The sequence below is a fragment of the Papaver somniferum genome, chromosome 7, assembly GCF_003573695.1.
Source record: "Papaver somniferum cultivar HN1 chromosome 7, ASM357369v1, whole genome shotgun sequence".
NCBI classification, from domain to species: domain Eukaryota; kingdom Viridiplantae; phylum Streptophyta; class Magnoliopsida; order Ranunculales; family Papaveraceae; genus Papaver; species Papaver somniferum.
The window spans coordinates 54,798,292-54,804,940 of NC_039364.1; the positions used below are offsets into that span (position 1 = coordinate 54,798,292).

Consider the following 6,649-nt stretch of genomic DNA (forward strand, 5'->3'; position numbering starts at 1 on the left):
ACCAGTTCATACACCTATGGAAGAAAGGGTGAAACTATGTATTGAGCCTGATCAAGTACTTGTTGATAAAGGAAGATATCAAAGATTTGTGGGAAGATTGATGTATATATCTATCTCACACGAGGCCAGATCTTGCTTATGCACTTAGTGTTGTTAGCCAATTTATGCACAATCCAGGAGAGCAACACATGGATGCAGTTATACGTATCTTGCGGTATTAGAAGCCTGCTCCTTGAAAATGGATTTTATTTTCTAAAAATGAAGATTGTCGAAGAATTGTGGCATATACAGATTCAGACTATGCGGGAGAAATAGATGGCAGTCGCTCTACTGTGGGCTACTTTACCTTTGTGGGAGGTAATAACCTAGTTACATGGAGAAGCAAAAAACAGAATGTTGTTTCACGTTCAAGTGCTGAGGTTGAGTTTAGAGGTTTGGCGAATGGTATCTGTGAAACTTTGTGGTTAAAGTTTCTTCTCAAGGATTTGGGATTTCTTCCCAAGGAACCAATTCTTTTGTATTGTGATAATAAAGTTGCACGTGATATTGCATATAATCCTGTACACCATGATCGTACTAAACATGTGGAGGTTGATAGATTTTTCATCAAAGAGAAGTTGGACAAGAAGATTATTGAGTTGTCACCGATTCGTTCCGAAGATCAGCTCGATGACATCCTTACTCACTCAGTATCGAGTAAGCAGTACTTAAGTTTTCTGGAAAAGTTGGGCATGTGTAATATCTATGCACCAACTTGAGGGGGAGTGTTGCATTTTATAAGATAGATACTCACTTTATTTACAATATATTATTTCTTAGTTTATAGGTCTTTCCTATGTTAAGAATATTGACCTCTATATATAGCATGGGCTGTGTAACCAATAGAGTAATCTAAAAATCAGAGATTCTAGTGAAAATTGCTGTTGATGCTGAATACCTCAGATTAATTGCAAATGAAAATGAGGACGGAGAGGTAGATGTTACTAAGGGGGACACCCCATGATTGATCGAAGCTCCTAGTGTATATTACTTTAGACGCACAAAATTGGGTGGATTCAGATTATAGTACCAATACAACAAATAACAACTAGAAAACTTCAAGTGGATTCAGACTATAGTACCAATACAACAAATAACTAGAAAACTTCAAATCTAGCACGAAAATTTGCTTTCTGAGCAAGGTGTTGTTCATCTCTTCTTTACTTGCAGGTAATCTTTTACACCAGAGTTTGGCCTTCTAAATGAGAGGTTGTCCTCCTTTCTTTTTTATCATTCCACTCTTCTATGCATCCTTTAGAGCGTTTTTATTGCTGTTCCCTGCCTTGTTGTTGCTCGCCATGATAATATCACCATTCTCTGATATCTTCTCAGAAGACGTGTCTTTAGAGCTCGTCAGACATGGGGCAGAACCTGTGGCATTAAAGGTAACACTACCATCAAGTTCTGGGGTTGTCTTCTAGTTTCCGCTTTTTCAGGCGCTTGGAATTTTTATCACAATGTTTCCTTTTCCCTGCTTTATTGACGCTCTTACTGTTCTCTTTGATCTTTTCACAGGCGGTTTCTTTCGAACCTGTTTGACATGGGGCGATAACTGTTGCAGCAGCAGCAGCATCAGTAGTCGTAGTAACATTACCATCAAGTTCTGGGATTGTCTTCTGCTTGAGTTTCCTCTTTTTCAGGCCCTCGGCATCTTTTTCACTCTGATCCCTTTTCCCTGCGTTGTTGACTCTAACATGACCAACAAGTTTCGGGGTTGTCTTCTTTTTCAGGTGCTCACCATCTTTTTCACGCCGTTCCCTTTTCCCAGCTTTGCTGCTACTTAAACTGTCATTAAGATCTGTGGTTGCCTTCTGATTTAGTTTCCACTTTTTAAGGCGCTCAGCATGTCCATTCCCTTTCCTTTTCCCTATTCTGTTGACAGTCTCACTATTCTCTTTGGTCTTTTCACAAGCTGTTTCTTTCGAGCTTTTTTCACATGGGGTGGCAACTGTAGCAGTAGTAACATCGCCATCAAATTTCATAGATCTGACTTCTGGACCCTCACAGATCTCCATTATATTCTTCTCAGGGACGGTCTTTATCAAGCTCATTTTTTTTACATGGGATAGAAGCCCCACTTTGTTGACGCTCCCTCTTCACCCCTTGCTTGGTCACCTGAACTTTCGGCTCAGTAACACATGAGAGAGTTAATTCTTTCACGTCCCGTTCATAATAACTCAATATGAGTCTATGAGACAACTCTCCCAAAAGATTTCCTGAAATAGACTTCACTGTGGAACTGCACACAGTAGGTTGAAAATATAACATATTGATTAGCAGAAATTTACATAAAGCAATCAAACAAACAGGTCGGGTACTTTGAACCCAGCATTGATGGTGAAGCGAATAAGAAAATGGAAATGTTGAAAGACATAGATAGAACATATTTCTCTGGGATCATAAGTGATAGTTGATTACCTTTCAGAATCACATCCAAAGATGCTGGACTTCTCGTGCCATAACTTTCCCGATAACAAAATATCTTTCCTTCGCACAATCTTGATGAGCCAAAGAATCGAAAAAGAAGGTTACAGGATAATACATTGGTTGATAGAGATTTCAAGAGCTGAATCAATTAGTAAAGTTGAAACAAATCATGTTATATTTGTTATTATTGGATTAGTTAACAAAGCAGCCACTAATTAAGGAAAATGTCACTGTATACCTTCCTAGGGATGACCGCCCCTTCTGGTGGCCTTGGATGTGAGGGTGACGAGGTGGCAGTTTATAGAAGACAGCTCTGTGGAGATCAAAAGACAAACAGACAGTCGATATAAGACGATGATGATGATGTATTGTCCCAATCAGGTTAGGAACATCAAAATAGGATCAGATGTGTAACTTACATGACTTTATTTGATTTTATAATATCCATGTCCTCAACTGGCGAGCAGATTTCAGGCTTCTGAACCAGATTCAGCAGATATATACATGTACCCATTCATCCCTCCGCTGTTCATATGACATTGCTAAGCAATAATCGGAAGAAGAAAGTAACATGAACTGAAATTCAGGAAATACGAAGGTGGTATGTATAACTCATATTTGTAGGGTTTTTTAACTTTTTATCACCATCAGTAATTACCCACGAATGGGTGATAATACTACCTAACTGAGGCTGTCCTTCAATAGCCCATAAAGCACCCTATATCAAATTTTTCCTTCAGCTTCTACTAGCAACCATTTAGACATAACGAGATTCTAAACCTTAATCTATTGAAGATATGAACGTATTAAATCTGCAGTACAAGATTTTACAAGCTATCCGAACCTGAAACCCGGATTGATTCTCCGTTTGACCTTGGCCATTGATAATTTTGGGTGATCCTTCATATTCTTACAAAATGAAAAAACACTGTTCGCCAAAGGATGTGAAATGTGGAAAAATAGCCCATCCAAACCCACTCTGTTTCTCCTCTTTTCTTCTTCCTAGAACAAGAAACTCTGTCATTCCAAAACCTCAGAGAATAGATGGTAACTTCTAAAAAAGAATCTGCTCAACAAACATTCACAAAATTTTACTTACTGTTAAGGAATGCTCCACCTTTGCAATCTCCGCCAGCAGGCGAGATTCTTTTATAAATGGCAATTTACAAACAGCCTGTACAGTTAACAAAAAAAAAACATAAAAATGGCTACTCAATTACATATGCATGTTTAGTATCAATCCCTGCTAATAACATTAATTACATCATGGAACCGAAAACACATGCAAGCTACCACAGCAAAGAACACAAACAAAAAGAATTAGTTTAAGAGTAAGCTACTTGGCTCTGTCATATTACGACACTAGAACAAGCAAAATTTACCTGCCATGCAAAGCGTTTCCCATTCATATCGAGCTCAAAATCTGCAACAGAAGTTGCTTCTTTCTAGTTAGGAGAAAAATTTGTTACTGTGAAAAAACTAACACAGGCTGTTGGCAATAATATCCTACCTTCTGGGTAAAAATCCAAAATAGGTGATGTTGAATCTGTCATCAATTTTCTGTAAAGCACGGGGAGCGCATGCGAGCTGCAGGTGTGAATAATTTGGATCAGTCATCATACTGAGAGATCAGATCACCAAGGAAAAAGATAATCTTAACAGCATACCTTGCTGCAGGCAAAACAGCCATCAACTGATTCAATGGCTTGAAGGGCTCCCCGAGCGTAAAGTGGATCTCTAATTGTTCCAAACCATGAAAATCAGAAGCAAATGGAGCATAGTGGTATGGATAAAACCTGGGGTATACAGTTTTGTAGTCAATTTTGACCGACTCATGGTAGAGAGGAAAAAAATCATGGACAAACTATAAAGATGATCAAAACAACCTTGTTCATCATAAAGGCCCATCCTAACCATTTGGGTGGGGTATTTAATATGCTCAAAAACTAACAATCATCGTGAAGTTCAACATGAGAAGCGAGAACCAAGAAACAACAAGTTTTCTAAAATTATAAAGTGAAGATATCTGCCCTCACCATTGCCAGGAGCAAACTCCTTGGTAGTAGTAATGCATGACCCAACAGATCCCCTCAATATATTTCAGTACCTGCAGATTGAATTATTTATTTTTTTGTTGGGAAACCACTCAAAGAATTGCATATCAACATCAAGTATGTTTTTTTAGTGTCAATAATATAGGTATGATGTATACAAACAGAAACTGGAGACTGTATTCTACCAGAAGGGGCCCTGTATATTCTAAGAATGTAAATTTCAGGGGGGTCAAAAGAAATGGATGCATCGTGTATGTTTCCAGAGGCAAAAACCAATGTGAGAAGAAAACAAGTAATAAACTGAATATGACCCATGCTACCAGAAACCTTTACCGGGATGGAATAATATTACAACCACAGCGGGAAAGAAGAACCTTGGAATAATTCAAATTAATGCGGTGTTCAAGAATTCAAATTTACTTACTGCATGCATTTGAAACTTCTCCATCTCATCTGGAGTATCAGCTTCAAATTTCTCAGCATAGTATCTCTTCTTCCAGCCCTCTTCTCCCAGTTTAACCTATCATATCCAAATACCATGCCCAATACAGTAAATCACAACTGGCAACACAAGATTGCAAGAACAATGTAAAAGAAAGCTGCTGCATTAGTTGATATACAGTATACTTTTTTTTTTTGACAAGGTTCTCAATCTTCATACTACTTTTTAAAATATCATCTTTATACATTTTGATTTCTGAGACGAAGAAGCATTAGCATCGTTGAAAGAGAAAGGAATGCAGGTGAGAACCACTTAGGGTAAAGAGATGAAAAGTCTAAAACAAAACCATGATTAGCAACTTAAAATTTCAGTAAGAATGAAAAGGTAAAGATAACAGACATTGTCAACAAATGCGCTTATGCCACTAGATGCTGGAGCAGCTGAAGCAGTGATGTGGGTCCGAGCCTCTTCTACACCAGACTAAATAAAAACGTGGCTATCAGTTTTAATTGTCACGCTGATTATCTTGTAGGATGAATGATGAAGCTAACAATGTCAGTTATACATAAGATGAAAAAGAAACTTGCTTTAATTTCACCTGAAAAAGAAACAGTGTCTTAACAAGAAGAAAAGAGTGTATATGGAAACAACCAAGGCTAAAGAATTGAAACATCTAAGTTGGTGGAACCTTGATTAAACTTTAATAAGAATAAAAGAGAAGGGGTGAGAAATCAAACATTGTCAACTACTGCCAGTGTGCCGTTAGATGCTGTAGTAATGATGGGGGGTGGAACCTCCTCTGCACCAGACTGAATCAAGCGAGTAGTTACCAATTTTATATTTGTCAGATCGAGTACATACCATGACTGACAAATCTATAGAGCATCAGATAAGGAAAACTCCACTTGAAGACCAAACATTCACCAAATACTCACATTTCCTAATGTAGCAGAAACTGTCTTTGAGCTATGCTCAAGGAATTCCCAGAAAGCTTTAGGATTCTTCTTTTGCTCAGGAAGCCTATGTGTGCCTTTAAAGCCACCGTGGTTTACACCCGGAATATCCTTAAAGAATTGACGTTTTTCTTTTTCTACCTGATCATCATAGCCAAGTTATTTCTGGACCAACTTCAGTACAATGGAACAAAAAGTACAGTTAAGATTTTGTTTCTAGATCAGTGCTAAGAGACTCATGAAAGGCGAGGTAAAAGACCAAAGATTCACTAAAGAAATAATACAAAAGAAATTACGGAACACTCAATAGAATTTGGCATAGCACAACTGTACATGCATGACAAGTTATCACTTATAACCAATATTCTCTCAAGGGTAGTCATGGACTGAATGTCATTGTTCAGAAACTTCCCAAGATGAGTTAGAAATGGTTCAATATTTGTAGCAGAATAGAACAAAAGAAAATATCAACTGCATGGGTAAGTTAATATGTTTTATGCGCCAATTCTTGAATTCAAAAAATATAAGAAAATATAGAACCTGGCTACGTTTTCTGAAGATGGCATTTTCATTCAGCCCAGCCATTTGCAAGAAGTGCTCAACGCGTTTCAAGTTAACCTACAAATAAAATTGTTTAATATGTGTATAATGGAAAGGAAGAGAATTGCCAATCCCAAACTAGAACACCAGAAAGATTACATATGTCTTTATGTACGGTACAATGCAGAAGTATG

The 6,649-nt window shown here is 37.7% G+C and overlaps 1 pseudogene; it reads right to left on the reverse strand.

The window, feature by feature from the left end:
* Window positions 1-1,088: 1,088 nt before the first annotated feature.
* The window catches only part of LOC113294643, an 11,011-nt pseudogene continuing 5,450 nt past the window's right edge, over window positions 1,089-6,649 (reverse strand).